Raw genomic sequence first — 19,281 nt, forward strand, 5'->3', positions numbered from 1 at the left:
TTGCTTCATGTGGCTATGCATTGTACTGGAACCACCACACTATGGAAACAGACACACCTGCTTGCTTTATGTGGCTATGCATTGGACTGGGATGCAAGGATGAGGGCCAATGTTCATGACGCTCAAAGCTGAGCCTTCCGGAACACGATCTCTTCCCTTGGAAGAAAGGAACTGGGATCACTTTCATTCCAAGAGGTGATTTCAGAACTGGACCCGAAATTACCATGGAGAAGCACTGTGCATTTAATGTTCCTACGAGCACTGCTGCTCCAGCACAGAAAAGCAGTTGCAAAAAAATCTCGCATACCTTCATGATGCTGAACCGTCTCGACGCCAGTATAAAGCATGTATTGCATTGCAACATGACATCTTACAAGAGTGAAAAGCAGAAATACTCCTGTTTAAAACACAGACTGAACCTATAAAGGTAGGGGTTTGTCTGGGATTTGAACCGAGGTCCTCTCACACCCGAAGCGAGAATCATACCCCTATACCAACTAGACTGCCGCTGCATAGTCATTTGAAACATCTTCTGAAGCGTCTTTCCGAAAAGCAGGGCCATTTGGAGGCTCTCTCTCTCTAAGCGTGCCATAGCAATTGATGTTTTCTGTCAAGGATTTTTTGTTTGTCTCTAGCAAGGCAAGAGGTAGTCAAAATGCCCTTTGCCAGTGAGCTGAACTAGGGCACTGATGTGAAAAGCAGACCCTTTCTGGTAGTTGTAACCCGCTGCAAGTCATGGACCATTGCACCTTAGACTTCCCAACCAGAAGCACTGAAGGGCCTGCTAGCTCTTGAGCCAGAGGAGCATGCCTCTTGGATTCAAGCACACTTGCTTGATCAGCGCTCAATCAGGCTCGATCAGGCGAGATTTATATTAGTGGCTCATAGGCCTGAAACACTCACCTGGGAGACGCAGGGTGGCTGATTTCCCGGAATGGCCCTTGATGGGGAAATCACCTCCTTTCCCCCGCCTCATTTCAGAATTGTGTGCTAGTCGCAAGTCAGTGTTCAGGGGTTCATGGGTACTGCCTACTCCCAGCTGCCTCTCTGTCTTCTTCATGTAAATTGCAAGTCACGAGGAGGCACCATTGCCAATATGCTCCGCCCACCTAACCAAGAAACCTAGTTTGAGCTTGTCTGCCTGTGTTGTTGCAGGGGCAGTGTCTTCTTTGCCCAAAAGGTGGCAGGAGAGCCTCACTTCAAACAATAGAATCAACTGCTTAAGTAGAAACCAGCATGGTAGTTACTGTCATAAAGTGCAGCTCTAACAGAAGGTGTGCCTGAGACGCCCCTTCCAGTAATACACAGAATTTTGATTGAGGGCCCAGCCGATGGGTTGGTGGATTTCTCCTCACATGCCACAGCAGCTTCCAAAGATAGTGGTGTGAGGAGCTGGCTCTGCAAGCAGAGTAAGATTTAAGGGAAGAAAATACACCTGTCAGAAGTGGGATTTGAACCCACGCCTCCATGAAGAGACCAGAAGGCTCAGCTTCACTGAAGATCAAGCTCTCTTGAGTCTGGCGCCTTAGACCACTCGGCCATCCTGACAGCCAAAACAGTGTGCAGGTCGGACTCTTCAGTCTGCACTTGTTGATTTTGCCGCTTGCAATGTTCCTATCAAAGTCACAGCTTTAAAGGCCCCACAATATAACATGGCCAAGAAAAAAAAAAAAAAACAGAACAAGAAACAATGCACATGCACGACCACCGAGGGATGCAGATAACTTTTTAGCGTCCTGCAATAGTAAAGCACGTTTTACACAGGTCACAAGTTTTTAAAGGTCATTTCTGTCTAAGTGTGCATTGAGAGAGACTGAGGTTTTAGGGAGCAAACACAAAAGCTGCTGCTGCCAAGTGTTTCTGCCCGGTCTCGAACCGGGGACCTTTCGCGTGTGAGGCAAACGTGATAACCACTACACTACAGAAACAAGCTTGCTGGTTTGACTGAAGGAGCACAGTTCCCCTCATATGTTTGCACGATTTCCTCTATACTTTATCAGCAGTTGCTCGGAATGCGAGGGGTAAGTGTGAAAATTGCAGCGGTGTCAGCCAGCATGCATACACTCAGACGTCCTGAAAAATCCCACAGCTGCGGGCAGAGACAGACAAATATCTGATGCCTAAATGCCAGGAAGGAGAGCCTGTGAAATCATCACACAGGGCGCACTGAGAGCAAGCAGGAAGGAAGCCAAGGCATTGTAATCCATTTTTCGCCTGAGGCAAAAAATATGTTTTGCGCAACAATGCTTCGAGTGGAATGAGAAATGTTGAGGGGTTGTGTATTTTGAGCAGGATTTGATTGTTTTCCGCTAAAATGGGCTCGTCCGGGATTTGAACCTGGGACCTCTCGCACCCTAAGCGAGAATCATACCCCTAGACCAACGAGCCTGGGCACAGAAATGCAACGGCTCCGACCCTGCTCGGAGGGTTGGTGACAGAGAGTGGGAGACTACATCCCAAAGCAAGAAACTGCACATGGTGCTCTCTTCTGCAGTACGACTAGAGTCATTTGCATGGTCTTCATCGAACATGACATAAAAAGCCTCTATCCTTTAGACATTTTGGCCCAGATTTACAAGAAAATGACTAAGTGCGACGCTGTGCCAAATTTGCAAGCCCCACGCGCCGTCATTTTCAAAATGCAGGGAAGCACCGTATTTAGTAGAATACAGCGCACCCCTGTGCTTCCCCCTGCGCCAGCTCTAAATTAGCTGCTGAGCGCCAACGCAGCCGTTCTTGCACCATGGTACAAGGATGACTGCGTTGAGGGGGAAATTGTTTTTGTGCAGGAAGGGACACCTTCCTGCCCAAAAAAAAATCTTCAATGGTGATTTGCTCTTACTTCTATGTGTGCTGCAGAATGCATCACACATAGAAAGAGCAAAAACAAGGAGAAATGAAAACATTTCTCCTCAGTGCGCCACTCTAACGACACCCCTGGGATGGCGTTGGATTTTGGTGCTGACGCAGATTTACGCCAACTCCTAAATCTGGAGCAGCATCAAAATGCTATGGTGTTGCTGTGGCACACTCCCAACAACACCCATTGCACGCCCCTTCCAGGGAACGCGCTGCGTGCTAAGGGGCCGTATTTACAAGGTGGTGTTAAGCCACAAAAAGTGGCTGAACGCCATCTTGTAAATACCGCGCAGTGCATAGTGCCACCGGGGCGTCACTAAAAGTGATGCTCCGGTGGCGATAGGACCTTGTAAGTCTGGCACTTTATTTGCTCAAGGTGTGTGTTCTTGGTGAGGGCAGGAAAGGTATTTTCGCTCTCGTACCTTCCTTCCTTGGCTGGCTTGAATGCTGTAGGCTCAGGCTTCATTGCAAAGGTCAAACAGTGAGCAACTGACTGCCGTAAGCTGGCGCAACTCCTCTTGGTGAGCTGTGACAGATGCCCCAGGAGCATAGTACCTCACGATGGTGAGGGATAGACACAGTCTCTTTTATCTCAGCTTGCCTGTCAGGTGAGGCAGGAAATGCAAATACTGTGAAAAAGCCCAGCGACTCGAACCAGGGACCTTTCGCATGTGAGGTGCGCATGATAACCACTACACTAGACAAACAGACACACTTGCCGTCTTGCTTCATGTGGCTATGCATTGTACTGGAACCACCACACTATGGAAACAGACACACCTGCTTGCTTTATGTGGCTATGCATTGGACTGGGATGCAAGGATGAGGGCCAATGTTCATGACGCTCAAAGCTGAGCCTTCCGGAACACGATCTCTTCCCTTAGAAGAAAGGAACTGGGATCACTTTCATTCCAAGAGGTGATTTCAGAACTGGACCCGAAATTACCATGGAGAAGCACTGTGCATTTAATGTTCCTACGAGCACTGCTGCTCCAGCACAGAAAAGCAGTTGCAAAAAAATCTCGCATACCTTCATGATGCTGAACCGTCTCGACGCCAGTATAAAGCATGTATTGCATTGCAACATGACATCTTACAAGAGTGAAAAGCAGAAATACTCCTGTTTAAAACACAGACTGAACCTATAAAGGTAGGGGTTTGTCTGGGATTTGAACCGAGGTCCTCTCACACCCGAAGCGAGAATCATACCCCTATACCAACTAGACTGCCGCTGCATAGTCATTTGAAACATCTTCTGAAGCGTCTTTCCGAAAAGCAGGGCCATTTGGAGGCTCTCTCTCTCTAAGCGTGCCATAGCAATTGATGTTTTCTGTCAAGGATTTTTTGTTTGTCTCTAGCAAGGCAAGAGGTAGTCAAAATGCCCTTTGCCAGTGAGCTGAACTAGGGCACTGATGTGAAAAGCAGACCCTTTCTGGTAGTTGTAACCCGCTGCAAGTCATGGACCATTGCACCTTAGACTTCCCAACCAGAAGCACTGAAGGGCCTGCTAGCTCTTGAGCCAGAGGAGCATGCCTCTTGGATTCAAGCACACTTGCTTGATCAGCGCTCAATCAGGCTCGATCAGGCGAGATTTATATTAGTGGCTCATAGGCCTGAAACACTCACCTGGGAGACGCAGGGTGGCTGATTTCCCGGAATGGCCCTTGATGGGGAAATCACCTCCTTTCCCCCGCCTCATTTCAGAATTGTGTGCTAGTCGCAAGTCAGTGTTCAGGGGTTCATGGGTACTGCCTACTCCCAGCTGCCTCTCTGTCTTCTTCATGTAAATTGCAAGTCACGAGGAGGCACCATTGCCAATATGCTCCGCCCACCTAACCAAGAAACCTAGTTTGAGCTTGTCTGCCTGTGTTGTTGCAGGGGCAGTGTCTTCTTTGCCCAAAAGGTGGCAGGAGAGCCTCACTTCAAACAATAGAATCAACTGCTTAAGTAGAAACCAGCATGGTAGTTACTGTCATAAAGTGCAGCTCTAACAGAAGGTGTGCCTGAGACGCCCCTTCCAGTAATACACAGAATTTTGATTGAGGGCCCAGCCGATGGGTTGGTGGATTTCTCCTCACATGCCACAGCAGCTTCCAAAGATAGTGGTGTGAGGAGCTGGCTCTGCAAGCAGAGTAAGATTTAAGGGAAGAAAATACACCTGTCAGAAGTGGGATTTGAACCCACGCCTCCATGAAGAGACCAGAAGGCTCAGCTTCACTGAAGATCAAGCTCTCTTGAGTCTGGCGCCTTAGACCACTCGGCCATCCTGACAGCCAAAACAGTGTGCAGGTCGGACTCTTCAGTCTGCACTTGTTGATTTTGCCGCTTGCAATGTTCCTATCAAAGTCACAGCTTTAAAGGCCCCACAATATAACATGGCCAAGAAAAAAAAAAAAAACAGAACAAGAAACAATGCACATGCACGACCACCGAGGGATGCAGATAACTTTTTAGCGTCCTGCAATAGTAAAGCACGTTTTACACAGGTCACAAGTTTTTAAAGGTCATTTCTGTCTAAGTGTGCATTGAGAGAGACTGAGGTTTTAGGGAGCAAACACAAAAGCTGCTGCTGCCAAGTGTTTCTGCCCGGTCTCGAACCGGGGACCTTTCGCGTGTGAGGCGAACGTGATAACCACTACACTACAGAAACAAGCTTGCTGGTTTGACTGAAGGAGCACAGTTCCCCTCATATGTTTGCACGATTTCCTCTATACTTTATCAGCAGTTGCTCGGAATGCGAGGGGTAAGTGTGAAAATTGCAGCGGTGTCAGCCAGCATGCATACACTCAGACGTCCTGAAAAATCCCACAGCTGCGGGCAGAGACAGACAAATATCTGATGCCTAAATGCCAGGAAGGAGAGCCTGTGAAATCATCACACAGGGCGCACTGAGAGCAAGCAGGAAGGAAGCCAAGGCATTGTAATCCATTTTTCGCCTGAGGCAAAAAATATGTTTTGCGCAACAATGCTTCGAGTGGAATGAGAAATGTTGAGGGGTTGTGTATTTTGAGCAGGATTTGATTGTTTTCCGCTAAAATGGGCTCGTCCGGGATTTGAACCTGGGACCTCTCGCACCCTAAGCAAGAATCATACCCCTAGACCAACGAGCCTGGGCACAGAAATGCAACGGCTCCGACCCTGCTCGGAGGGTTGGTGACAGAGAGTGGGAGACTACATCCCAAAGCAAGAAACTGCACATGGTGCTCTCTTCTGCAGTACGACTAGAGTCATTTGCATGGTCTTCATCGAACATGACATAAAAAGCCTCTATCCTTTAGACATTTTGGCCCAGATTTACAAGAAAATGACTAAGTGCGACGCTGTGCCAAATTTGCAAGCCCCACGCGCCGTCATTTTCAAAATGCAGGGAAGCACCGTATTTAGTAGAATACAGCGCACCCCTGTGCTTCCCCCTGCGCCAGCTCTAAATTAGCTGCTGAGCGCCAACGCAGCCGTTCTTGCACCATGGTACAAGGATGACTGCGTTGAGGGGGAAATTGTTTTTGTGCAGGAAGGGACACCTTCCTGCCCAAAAAAAAATCTTCAATGGTGATTTGCTCTTACTTCTATGTGTGCTGCAGAATGCATCACACATAGAAAGAGCAAAAACAAGGAGAAATGAAAACATTTCTCCTCAGTGCGCCACTCTAACGACACCCCTGGGATGGCGTTGGATTTTGGTGCTGACGCAGATTTACGCCAACTCCTAAATCTGGAGCAGCATCAAAATGCTATGGTGTTGCTGTGGCACACTCCCAACAACACCCATTGCACGCCCCTTCCAGGGAACGCGCTGCGTGCTAAGGGGCCGTATTTACAAGGTGGTGTTAAGCCACAAAAAGTGGCTGAACGCCATCTTGTAAATACCGCGCAGTGCATAGTGCCACCGGGGCGTCACTAAAAGTGATGCTCCGGTGGCGATAGGACCTTGTAAGTCTGGCACTTTATTTGCTCAAGGTGTGTGTTCTTGGTGAGGGCAGGAAAGGTATTTTCGCTCTCGTACCTTCCTTCCTTGGCTGGCTTGAATGCTGTAGGCTCAGGCTTCATTGCAAAGGTCAAACAGTGAGCAACTGACTGCCGTAAGCTGGCGCAACTCCTCTTGGTGAGCTGTGACAGATGCCCCAGGAGCATAGTACCTCACGATGGTGAGGGATAGACACAGTCTCTTTTATCTCAGCTTGCCTGTCAGGTGAGGCAGGAAATGCAAATACTGTGAAAAAGCCCAGCGACTCGAACCAGGGACCTTTCGCATGTGAGGTGCGCATGATAACCACTACACTAGACAAACAGACACACTTGCCGGCTTGCTTCATGTGGCTATGCATTGTACTGGAACCACCACACTATGGAAACAGACACACCTGCTTGCTTTATGTGGCTATGCATTGGACTGGGATGCAAGGATGAGGGCCAATGTTCATGACGCTCAAAGCTGAGCCTTCCGGAACACGATCTCTTCCCTTGGAAGAAAGGAACTGGGATCACTTTCATTCCAAGAGGTGATTTCAGAACTGGACCCGAAATTACCATGGAGAAGCACTGTGCATTTAATGTTCCTACGAGCACTGCTGCTCCAGCACAGAAAAGCAGTTGCAAAAAAATCTCGCATACCTTCATGATGCTGAACCGTCTCGACGCCAGTATAAAGCATGTATTGCATTGCAACATGACATCTTACAAGAGTGAAAAGCAGAAATACTCCTGTTTAAAACACAGACTGAACCTATAAAGGTAGGGGTTTGTCTGGGATTTGAACCGAGGTCCTCTCACACCCGAAGCGAGAATCATACCCCTATACCAACTAGACTGCCGCTGCATAGTCATTTGAAACATCTTCTGAAGCGTCTTTCCGAAAAGCAGGGCCATTTGGAGGCTCTCTCTCTCTAAGCGTGCCATAGCAATTGATGTTTTCTGTCAAGGATTTTTTGTTTGTCTCTAGCAAGGCAAGAGGTAGTCAAAATGCCCTGTGCCAGTGAGCTGAACTAGGGCACTGATGTGAAAAGCAGACCCTTTCTGGTAGTTGTAACCCGCTGCAAGTCATGGACCATTGCACCTTAGACTTCCCAACCAGAAGCACTGAAGGGCCTGCTAGCTCTTGAGCCAGAGGAGCATGCCTCTTGGATTCAAGCACACTTGCTTGATCAGCGCTCAATTAGGCTCGATCAGGCGAGATTTATATTAGTGGCTCATAGGCCTGAAACACTCACCTGGGAGACGCAGGGTGGCTGATTTCCCGGAATGGCCCTTGATGGGGAAATCACCTCCTTTCCCCCGCCTCATTTCAGAATTGTGTGCTAGTCGCAAGTCAGTGTTCAGGGGTTCATGGGTACTGCCTACTCCCAGCTGCCTCTCTGTCTTCTTCATGTAAATTGCAAGTCACGAGGAGGCACCATTGCCAATATGCTCCGCCCACCTAACCAAGAAACCTAGTTTGAGCTTGTCTGCCTGTGTTGTTGCAGGGGCAGTGTCTTCTTTGCCCAAAAGGTGGCAGGAGAGCCTCACTTCAAACAATAGAATCAACTGCTTAAGTAGAAACCAGCATGGTAGTTACTGTCATAAAGTGCAGCTCTAACAGAAGGTGTGCCTGAGACGCCCCTTCCAGTAATACACAGAATTTTGATTGAGGGCCCAGCCGATGGGTTGGTGGATTTCTCCTCACATGCCACAGCAGCTTCCAAAGCAGAGCAAGATTTAAGGGAAGAAAACATACCTGTCAGAAGTGGGATTTGAACCCACGCCTCCATGAAGAGACCAGAAGGCTCAGCTTCACTGAAGATCAAGCTCTCTTGAGTCTGGCGCCTTAGACCACTCGGCCATCCTGACAGCCAAAACAGTGTGCAGGTCGGACTCTTCAGTCTGCACTTGTTGATTTTGCCGCTTGCAATGTTCCTATCAAAGTCACAGCTTTAAAGGCCCCACAATATAACATGGCCAAGAAAAAAAAAAAAAAACAGAACAAGAAACAATGCACATGCACGACCACCGAGGGATGCAGATAACTTTTTAGCGTCCTGCAATAGTAAAGCACGTTTTACACAGGTCACAAGTTTTTAAAGGTCATTTCTGTCTAAGTGTGCATTGAGAGAGACTGAGGTTTTAGGGAGCAAACACAAAAGCTGCTGCTGCCAAGTGTTTCTGCCCGGTCTCGATTCGGGGACCTTTCGCATGTGAGGCGAACGTGATAACCACTACACTACAGAAACAAGCTTGCTGGTTTGACTGAAGGAGCACAGTTCCCCTCATATGTTTGCACGATTTCCTCTATACTTTATCAGCAGTTGCTCGGAATGCGAGGGGTAAGTGTGAAAATTGCAGCGGTGTCAGCCAGCATGCATACACTCAGACGTCCTGAAAAATCCCACAGCTGTGGGCAGAGACAGACAAATATCTGATGCCTAAATGCCAGGAAGGAGAGCCTGTGAAATCATCACACAGGGCGCACTGAGAGCAAGCAGGAAGGAAGCCAAGGCATTGTAATCCATTTTTCGCCTGAGGCAAAAAATATGTTTTGCGCAACAATGCTTCGAGTGGAATGAGAAATGTTGAGGGGTTGTGTATTTTGAGCAGGATTTGATTGTTTTCCGCTAAAATGGGCTCGTCCGGGATTTGAACCTGGGACCTCTCGCACCCTAAGCGAGAATCATACCCCTAGACCAACGTGCCTGGGCACAGAAATGCAACGGCTCCGACCCTGCTCGGAGGGTTGGTGACAGAGAGTGGGAGACTACATCCCAAAGCAAGAAACTGCACATGGTGCTCTCTTCTGCAGTACGACTAGAGTCATTTGCATGGTCTTCATCGAACATGACATAAAAAGCCTCTATCCTTTAGACATTTTGGCCCAGATTTACAAGAAAATGACTAAGCGCGACGCTGTGCCAAATTTGCAAGCCCCACGCGCCGTCATTTTCAAAATGCAGGGAAGCGCCGTATTTAGTAGAATACAGCGCACCCCTGTGCTTCCCCCTGCGCCAGCTCTAAATTAGCTGCTGAGCGCCAACGCAGCCGTTCTTGCACCATGGTACAAGGATGACTGCGTTGAGGGGGAAATTGTTTTTGTGCAGGAAGGGACACCTTCCTGCCCAAAAAAAAATCTTCAATGGTGATTTGCTCTTACTTCTATGTGTGCTGCAGAATGCATCACACATAGAAAGAGCAAAAACAAGGAGAAATGAAAACATTTCTCCTCAGTGCGCCACTCTAACGACACCCCTGGGATGGCGTTGGATTTTGGTGCTGACGCAGATTTACGCCAACTCCTAAATCTGGAGCAGCATCAAAATGCTATGGTGTTGCTGTGGCACACTCCCAACAACACCCATTGCACGCCCCTTCCAGGGAACGCGCTGCGTGCTAAGGGGCCGTATTTACAAGGTGGTGTTAAGCCACAAAAAGTGGCTGAACGCCATCTTGTAAATACCGCGCAGTGCATAGTGCCACCGGGGCGTCACTAAAAGTGATGCTCCGGTGGCGATAGGACCTTGTAAGTCTGGCACTTTATTTGCTCAAGGTGTGTGTTCTTGGTGAGGGCAGGAAAGCTATTTTCGCTCTCGTACCTTCCTTCCTTGGCTGGGTTGAATGCTGTAGTCTCAGGCTTCATTGCAAAGGTCAAACAGTGAGCAACTGACTGCCGTAAGCTGGCGCAACTCCTCTTGGTGAGCTGTGACAGATGCCCCAGGAGCGTAGTACCTCACGATGGTGAGGGATAGACACAGTCTGTTTTATCTCAGCTTGCCTGTCAGGTGAGGCAGGAAATGCAAATACTGTGAAAAAGCCCAGCGACTCGAACCAGGGACCTTTCGCATGTGAGGTGCGCATGATAACCACTACACTAGACAAACAGACACACTTGCCGGCTTGCTTCATGTGGCTATGCATTGTACTGGAACCACCACACTATGGAAACAGACACACCTGCTTGCTTTATGTGGCTATGCATTGGACTGGGATGCAAGGATGAGGGCCAATGTTCATGACGCTCAAAGCTGAGCCTTCCGGAACACGATCTCTTCCCTTGGAAGAAAGGAACTGGGATCACTTTCATTCCAAGAGGTGATTTCAGAACTGGACCCGAAATTACCATGGAGAAGCACTGTGCATTTAATGTTCCTACGAGCACTGCTGCTCCAGCACAGAAAAGCAGTTGCAAAGAAATCTCGCATACCTTCATGATGCTGAACCGTCTCGACGCCAGTATAAAGCATGTATTGCATTGCAACATGACATCTTACAAGAGTGAAAAGCAGAAATACTCCTGTTTAAAACACAGACTGAACCTATAAAGGTAGGGGTTTGTCTGGGATTTGAACCGAGGTCCTCTCACACCCGAAGCGAGAATCATACCCCTATACCAACTAGACTGCCGCTGCATAGTCATTTGAAACATCTTCTGAAGCGTCTTTCCGAAAAGCAGGGCCATTTGGAGGCTCTCTCTCTCTAAGCGTGCCATAGCAATTGATGTTTTCTGTCAAGGATTTTTTGTTTGTCTCTAGCAAGGCAAGAGGTAGTCAAAATGCCCTGTGCCAGTGAGCTGAACTAGGGCACTGATGTGAAAAGCAGACCCTTTCTGGTAGTTGTAACCCGCTGCAAGTCATAGACCATTGCACCTTAGACTTCCCAACCAGAAGCACTGAAGGGCCTGCTAGCTCTTGAGCCAGAGGAGCATGCCTCTTGGATTCAAGCACACTTGCTTGATCAGCGCTCAATCAGGCTCGATCAGGCGAGATTTATATTAGTGGCTCATAGGCCTGAAACACTCACCTGGGAGACGCAGGGTGGCTGATTTCCCGGAATGGCCCTTGATGGGGAAATCACCTCCTTTCCCCCGCCTCATTTCAGAATTGTGTGCTAGTCGCAAGTCAGTGTTCAGGGGTTCATGGGTACTGCCTACTCCCAGCTGCCTCTCTGTCTTCTTCATGTAAATTGCAAGTCACGAGGAGGCACCATTGCCAATATGCTCCGCCCACCTAACCAAGAAACCTAGTTTGAGCTTGTCTGCCTGTGTTGTTGCAGGGGCAGTGTCTTCTTTGCCCAAAAGGTGGCAGGAGAGCCTCACTTCAAACAATAGAATCAACTGTTTAAGTAGAAACCAGCATGGTAGTTACTGTCATAAAGTGCAGCTCTAACAGAAGGTGTGCCTGAGACGCCCCTTCCAGTAATACACAGAATTTTGATTGAGGGCCCAGCCGATGGGTTGGTGGATTTCTCCTCACATGCCACAGCAGCTTCCAAAGATAGTGGTGTGAGGAGCTGGCTCTGCAAGCAGAGTAAGATTTAAGGGAAGAAAATACACCTGTCAGAAGTGGGATTTGAACCCACGCCTCCATGAAGAGACCAGAAGGCTCAGCTTCACTGAAGATCAAGCTCTCTTGAGTCTGGCGCCTTAGACCACTCGGCCATCCTGACAGCCAAAACAGTGGGCAGGTCGGACTCTTCAGTCTGCACTTGTTGATTTTGCCGCTTGCAATGTTCCTATCAAAGTCACAGCTTTAAAGGCCCCACAATATAACATGGCCAAGAAAAAAAAAAAAAAACAGAACAAGAAACAATGCACATGCACGACCACCGAGGGATGCAGATAACTTTTTAGCGTCCTGCAATAGTAAAGCACGTTTTACACAGGTCACAAGTTTTTAAAGGTCATTTCTGTCTAAGTGTGCATTGAGAGAGACTGAGGTTTTAGGGAGCAAACACAAAAGCTGCTGCTGCCAAGTGTTTCTGCCCGGTCTCGAACCGGGGACCTTCCGCTTGTGAGGCGAACGTGATAACCACTACACTACAGAAACAAGCTTGCTGGTTTGACTGAAGGAGCACAGTTCCCCTCATATGTTTGCACGATTTCCTCTATACTTTATCAGCAGTTGCTCGGAATGCGAGGGGTAAGTGTGAAAATTGCAGCGGTGTCAGCCAGCATGCATACACTCAGACGTCCTGAAAAATCCCACAGCTGCGGGCAGAGACAGACAAATATCTGATGCCTAAATGCCAGGAAGGAGAGCCTGTGAAATCATCACACAGGGCGCACTGAGAGCAAGCAGGAAGGAAGCCAAGGCATTGTAATCCATTTTTCGCCTGAGGCAAAAAATATGTTTTGCGCAACAATGCTTCGAGTGGAATGAGAAATGTTGAGGGGTTGTGTATTTTGAGCAGGATTTGATTGTTTTCCGCTAAAATGGGCTCGTCCGGGATTTGAACCTGGGACCTCTCGCACCCTAAGCGAGAATCATACCCCTAGACCAACGAGCCTGGGCACAGAAATGCAACGGCTCCGACCCTGCTCGGAGGGTTGGTGACAGAGAGTGGGAGACTACATCCCAAAGCAAGAAACTGCACATGGTGCTCTCTTCTGCAGTACGACTAGAGTCATTTGCATGGTCTTCATCGAACATGACATAAAAAGCCTCTATCCTTTAGACATTTTGGCCCAGATTTACAAGAAAATGACTAAGCGCGACGCTGTGCCAAATTTGCAAGCCCCACGCGCCGTCATTTTCAAAATGCAGGGAAGCGCCGTATTTAGTAGAATACAGCGCACCCCTGTGCTTCCCCCTGCGCCAGCTCTAAATTAGCTGCTGAGCGCCAATGCAGCCGTTCTTGCACCATGGTACAAGGATGACTGCGTTGAGGGGGAAATTGTTTTTGTGCAGGAAGGGACACCTTCCTGCCCAAAAAAAAATCTTCAATGGTGATTTGCTCTTACTTCTATGTGTGCTGCAGAATGCATCACACATAGAAAGAGCAAAAACAAGGAGAAATGAAAACATTTCTCCTCAGTGCGCCACTCTAACGACACCCCTGGGATGGCGTTGGATTTTGGTGCTGACGCAGATTTACGCCAACTCCTAAATCTGGAGCAGCATCAAAATGCTATGGTGTTGCTGTGGCACACTCCCAACAACACCCATTGCACGCCCCTTCCAGGGAACGCGCTGCGTGCTAAGGGGCCGTATTTACAAGGTGGTGTTAAGCCACAAAAAGTGGCTGAACGCCATCTTGTAAATACCGCGCAGTGCATAGTGCCACCGGGGCGTCACTAAAAGTGATGCTCCGGTGGCGATAGGACCTTGTAAGTCTGGCACTTTATTTGCTCAAGGTGTGTGTTCTTGGTGAGGGCAGGAAAGGTATTTTCGCTCTCGTACCTTCCTTCCTTGGCTGGTTTGAATGCTGTAGGCTCAGGCTTCATTGCAAAGGTCAAACAGTGAGCAACTGACTGCCGTAAGCTGGCGCAACTCCTCTTGGTGAGCTGTGACAGATGCCCCAGGAGCATAGTACCTCACGATGGTGAGGGATAGACACAGTCTCTTTTATCTCAGCTTGCCTGTCAGGTGAGGCAGGAAATGCAAATACTGTGAAAAAGCCCAGCGACTCGAACCAGGGACCTTTCGCATGTGAGGTGCGCATGATAACCACTACACTAGACAAACAGACACACTTGCCGGCTTGCTTCATGTGGCTATGCATTGTACTGGAACCACCACACTATGGAAACAGACACACCTGCTTGCTTTATGTGGCTATGCATTGGACTGGGATGCAAGGATGAGGGCCAATGTTCATGACGCTTAAAGCTGAGCCTTCCGGAACACGATCTCTTCCCTTGGAAGAAAGGAACTGGGATCACTTTCATTCCAAGAGGTGATTTCAGAACTGGACCCGAAATTACCATGGAGAAGCACTGTGCATTTAATGTTCCTACGAGCACTGCTGCTCCAGCACAGAAAAGCAGTTGCAAAAAAATCTCGCATACCTTCATGATGCTGAACCGTCTCGACGCCAGTATAAAGCATGTATTGCATTGCAACATGACATCTTACAAGAGTGAAAAGCAGAAATTCTCCTGTTTAAAACACAGACTGAACCTATAAAGGTAGGGGTTTGTCTGGGATTTGAACCGAGGTCCTCTCACACCCGAAGCGAGAATCATACCCCTATACCAACTAGACTGCCGCTGCATAGTCATTTGAAACATCTTCTGAAGCGTCTTTCCGAAAAGCAGGGCCATTTGGAGGCTCTCTCTCTCTAAGCGTGCCATAGCAATTGATGTTTTCTGTCAAGGATTTTTTGTTTGTCTCTAGCAAGGCAAGAGGTAGTCAAAATGCCCTGTGCCAGTGAGCTGAACTAGGGCACTGATGTGAAAAGCAGACCCTTTCTGGTAGTTGTAACCCGCTGCAAGTCATGGACCATTGCACCTTAGACTTCCCAACCAGAAGCACTGAAGGGCCTGCTAGCTCTTGAGCCAGAGGAGCATGCCTCTTGGATTCAAGCACACTTGCTTGATCAGCGCTCAATCAGGCTCGATCAGGCGAGATTTATATTAGTGGCTCATAGGCCTGAAACACTCACCTGGGAGACGCAGGGTGGCTGATTTCCCGGAATGGCCCTTGATGGGGAAATCACCTCCTTTCCCCCGCCTCATTTCAGAATTGTGTGCTAGTCGCAAGTCAGTGTTCAGGGGTTCATGGGTACTGCCTACTCCCAGCTGCCTCTCTGTCTTCTTCATGTAAATTGCAAGTCACGAGGAGGCACCATTGCCAATATGCTCCGCCCACCTAACCAAGAAACCTAGTTTGAGCTTGTCTGCCTGTGTTGTTGCAGGGGCAGTGTCTTCTTTGCCCAAAAGGTGGCAGGAGAGCCTCACTTCAAACAATAGAATCAACTGCTTAAGTAGAAACCAGCATGGTAGTTACTGTCATAAAGTGCAGCTCTAACAGAAGGTGTGCCTGAGACGCCCCTTCCAGTAATACACAGAATTTTGATTGAGGGCCCAGCCGATGGGTTGGTGGATTTCTCCTCACATGCCACAGCAGCTTCCAAAGCAGAGCAAGATTTAAGGGAAGAAAACATACCTGTCAGAAGTGGGATTTGAACCCACGCCTCCATGAAGAGACCAGAAGGCTCAGCTTCACTGAAGATCAAGCTCTCTTGAGTCTGGCGCCTTAGACCACTCGGCCATCCTGACAGCCAAAACAGTGTGCAGGTCGGACTCTTCAGTCTGCACTTGTTGATTTTGCCGCTTGCAATGTTCCTATCAAAGTCACAGCTTTAAAGGCCCCACAATATAACATGGCCAAGAAAAAAAAAAAAAAACAGAACAAGAAACAATGCACATGCACGACCACCGAGGGATGCAGATAACTTTTTAGCGTCCTGCAATAGTAAAGCACGTTTTACACAGGTCACAAGTTTTTAAAGGTCATTTCTGTCTAAGTGTGCATTGAGAGAGACTGAGGTTTTAGGGAGCAAACACAAAAGCTGCTGCTGCCAAGTGTTTCTGCCCGGTCTCGATTCGGGGACCTTTCGCATGTGAGGCGAACGTGATAACCACTACACTACAGAAACAAGCTTGCTGGTTTGACTGAAGGAGCACAGTTCCCCTCATATGTTTGCACGATTTCCTCTATACTTTATCAGCAGTTGCTCGGAATGCGAGGGGTAAGTGTGAAAATTGCAGCGGTGTCAGCCAGCATGCATACACTCAGACGTCCTGAAAAATCCCACAGCTGTGGGCAGAGACAGACAAATATCTGATGCCTAAATGCCAGGAAGGAGAGCCTGTGAAATCATCACACAGGGCGCACTGAGAGCAAGCAGGAAGGAAGCCAAGGCATTGTAATCCATTTTTCGCCTGAGGCAAAAAATATGTTTTGCGCAACAATGCTTCGAGTGGAATGAGAAATGTTGAGGGGTTGTGTATTTTGAGCAGGATTTGATTGTTTTCCGCTAAAATGGGCTCGTCCGGGATTTGAACCTGGGACCTCTCGCACCCTAAGCGAGAATCATACCCCTAGACCAACGAGCCTGGGCACAGAAATGCAACGGCTCCGACCCTGCTCGGAGGGTTGGTGACAGAGAGTGGGAGACTACATCCCAAAGCAAGAAACTGCACATGGTGCTCTCTTCTGCAGTACGACTAGAGTCATTTGCATGGTCTTCATCGAACATGACATAAAAAGCCTCTATCCTTTAGACATTTTGGCCCAGATTTACAAGAAAATGACTAAGCGCGACGCTGTGCCAAATTTGCAAGCCCCACGCGCCGTCATTTTCAAAATGCAGGGAAGCGCCGTATTTAGTAGAATACAGCGCACCCCTGTGCTTCCCCCTGCGCCAGCTCTAAATTAGCTGCTGAGCGCCAACGCAGCCGTTCTTGCACCATGGTACAAGGATGACTGCGTTGAGGGGGAAATTGTTTTTGTGCAGGAAGGGACACCTTCCTGCCCAAAAAAAAATCTTCAATGGTGATTTGCTCTTACTTCTATGTGTGCTGCAGAATGCATCACACATAGAAAGAGCAAAAACAAGGAGAAATGAAAACATTTCTCCTCAGTGCGCCACTCTAACGACACCCCTGGGATGGCGTTGGATTTTGGTGCTGACGCAGATTTACGCCAACTCCTAAATCTGGAGCAGCATCAAAATGCTATGGTGTTGCTGTGGCACACTCCCAACAACACCCATTGCACGCCCCTTCCAGGGAACGCGCTGCGTGCTAAGGGGCCGTATTTACAAGGTGGTGTTAAGCCACAAAAAGTGGCTGAACGCCATCTTGTAAATACCGCGCAGTGCATAGTGCCACCGGGGCGTCACTAAAAGTGATGCTCCGGTGGCGATAGGACCTTGTAAGTCTGGCACTTTATTTGCTCAAGGTGTGTGTTCTTGGTGAGGGCAGGAAAGCTATTTTCGCTCTCGTACCTTCCTTCCTTGGCTGGGTTGAATGCTGTAGTCTCAGGCTTCATTGCAAAGGTCAAACAGTGAGCAACTGACTGCCGTAAGCTGGCGCAACTCCTCTTGGTGAGCTGTGACAGATGCCCCAGGAGCGTAGTACCTCACGATGGTGAGGGATAGACACAGTCTGTTTTATCTCAGCTTGCCTGTCAGGTGAGGCAGGAAATGCAAATACTGTGAAAAAGCCCAGCGACTCGAACCAGGGACCTTTCGCATGTGAGGTGCGCATGATAACCACTACACTAGACAAACAGACACACTTGCCGGCTTGCTTCATGTGGCTATGCATTGTACTGGAACCACCACACTATGGAAACAGACACACCTGCTTGCTTTATGTGGCTATGCATTGGACTGGGATGCAAGGATGAGGGCCAATGTTCATGACGCTCAAAGCTGAGCCTTCCGGAACACGATCTCTTCCCTTGGAAGAAAGGAACTGGGATCACTTTCATTCCAAGAGGTGATTTCAGAACTGGACCCGAAATTACCATGGAGAAGCACTGTGCATTTAATGTTCCTACGAGCACTGCTGCTCCAGCACAGAAAAGCAGTTGCAAAGAAATCTCGCATACCTTCATGATGCTGAACCGTCTCGACGCCAGTATAAAGCATGTATTGCATTGCAACATGACATCTTACAAGAGTGAAAAGCAGAAATACTCCTGTTTAAAACACAGACTGAACCTATAAAGGTAGGGGTTTGTCTGGGATTTGAACCGAGGTCCTCTCACACCCGAAGCGAGAATCATACCCCTATACCAACTAGACTGCTGCTGCATAGTCATTTGAAACATCTTCTGAAGCGTCTTTCCGAAAAGCAGGGCCATTTGGAGGCTCTCTCTCTCTAAGCGTGCCATAGCAATTGATGTTTTCTGTCAAGGATTTTTTGTTTGTCTCTAGCAAGGCAAGAGGTAGTCAAAATGCCCTGTGCCAGTGAGCTGAACTAGGGCACTGATGTGAAAAGCAGACCCTTTCTGGTAGTTGTAACCCGCTGCAAGTCATGGACCATTGCACCTTAGACTTCCCAACCAGAAGCACTGAAGGGCCTGCTAGCTCTTGAGCCAGAGGAGCATGCCTCTTGGATTCAAGCACACTTGCTTGATCAGCGCTCAATCAGGCTCGATCAGGCGAGATTTATATTAGTGGCTCATAGGCCTGAAACACTCACTTGGGAGACGCAGGGTGGCTGATTTCCCGGAATGGCCCTTGATGGGGAAATCACCTCCTTTCCCCCGCCTCATTTCAGAATTGTGTGCTAGTCGCAAGTCAGTGTTCAGGGGTTCATGGGTACTGCCTACTCCCAGCTGCCTCTCTGTCTTCTTCATGTAAATTGCAAGTCACGAGGAGGCACCATTGCCAATATGCTCCGCCCACCTAACCAAGAAACCTAGTTTGAGCTTGTCTGCCTGTGTTGTTGCAGGGGCAGTGTCTTCTTTGCCCAAAAGGTGGCAGGAGAGCCTCACTTCAAACAATAGAATCAACTGCTTAAGTAGAAACCAGCATGGTAGTTACTGTCATAAAGTGCAGCTCTAACAGAAGGTGTGCCTGAGACGCCCCTTCCAGTAATACACAGAATTTTGATTGAGGGCCCAGCCGATGGGTTGGTGGATTTCTCCTCACATGCCACAGCAGCTTCCAAAGATAGTGGTGTGAGGAGCTGGCTCTGCAAGCAGAGTAAGATTTAAGGGAAGAAAA

General features: G+C 48.5%; 8 non-coding genes across 8 annotated transcripts; all 8 read right to left on the reverse strand.

Moving 5' to 3' along the window:
• Positions 1 to 1,436: 1,436 nt before the first annotated feature.
• TRNAL-CAA (transfer RNA leucine (anticodon CAA)) lies at positions 1,437 to 1,548 on the reverse strand. Its single transcript has 2 exons — positions 1,511 to 1,548; positions 1,437 to 1,482 (listed from the first exon to the last, which is right to left on the reverse strand). It is a non-coding gene; the product is annotated as a tRNA-Leu (tRNA).
• Positions 1,549 to 1,855: 307 nt separating this feature from the next.
• On the reverse strand, positions 1,856 to 1,928 carry TRNAV-CAC (transfer RNA valine (anticodon CAC)). The gene has a single exon. It is a non-coding gene; the product is annotated as a tRNA-Val (tRNA).
• Positions 1,929 to 5,018: 3,090 nt separating this feature from the next.
• On the reverse strand, positions 5,019 to 5,130 carry TRNAL-CAA (transfer RNA leucine (anticodon CAA)). The gene is made up of 2 exons: positions 5,093 to 5,130; positions 5,019 to 5,064 (listed from the first exon to the last, which is right to left on the reverse strand). It is a non-coding gene; the product is annotated as a tRNA-Leu (tRNA).
• A 306-nt stretch (positions 5,131 to 5,436) lies between these two features.
• Positions 5,437 to 5,509, reverse strand: TRNAV-CAC (transfer RNA valine (anticodon CAC)). The gene has a single exon. It is a non-coding gene; the product is annotated as a tRNA-Val (tRNA).
• A 3,061-nt stretch (positions 5,510 to 8,570) lies between these two features.
• On the reverse strand, positions 8,571 to 8,682 carry TRNAL-CAA (transfer RNA leucine (anticodon CAA)). The gene is made up of 2 exons: positions 8,645 to 8,682; positions 8,571 to 8,616 (listed from the first exon to the last, which is right to left on the reverse strand). It is a non-coding gene; the product is annotated as a tRNA-Leu (tRNA).
• Positions 8,683 to 12,152: 3,470 nt separating this feature from the next.
• Positions 12,153 to 12,264, reverse strand: TRNAL-CAA (transfer RNA leucine (anticodon CAA)). The gene is made up of 2 exons: positions 12,227 to 12,264; positions 12,153 to 12,198 (listed from the first exon to the last, which is right to left on the reverse strand). It is a non-coding gene; the product is annotated as a tRNA-Leu (tRNA).
• A 307-nt stretch (positions 12,265 to 12,571) lies between these two features.
• Positions 12,572 to 12,644, reverse strand: TRNAV-CAC (transfer RNA valine (anticodon CAC)). The gene has a single exon. It is a non-coding gene; the product is annotated as a tRNA-Val (tRNA).
• A 3,061-nt stretch (positions 12,645 to 15,705) lies between these two features.
• On the reverse strand, positions 15,706 to 15,817 carry TRNAL-CAA (transfer RNA leucine (anticodon CAA)). Its single transcript has 2 exons — positions 15,780 to 15,817; positions 15,706 to 15,751 (listed from the first exon to the last, which is right to left on the reverse strand). It is a non-coding gene; the product is annotated as a tRNA-Leu (tRNA).
• Positions 15,818 to 19,281: the final 3,464 nt, after the last annotated feature.

This window comes from Pleurodeles waltl, unplaced genomic scaffold (assembly GCF_031143425.1).
Source record: "Pleurodeles waltl isolate 20211129_DDA unplaced genomic scaffold, aPleWal1.hap1.20221129 scaffold_332, whole genome shotgun sequence".
NCBI classification, from domain to species: Eukaryota; Metazoa; Chordata; class Amphibia; order Caudata; family Salamandridae; genus Pleurodeles; species Pleurodeles waltl.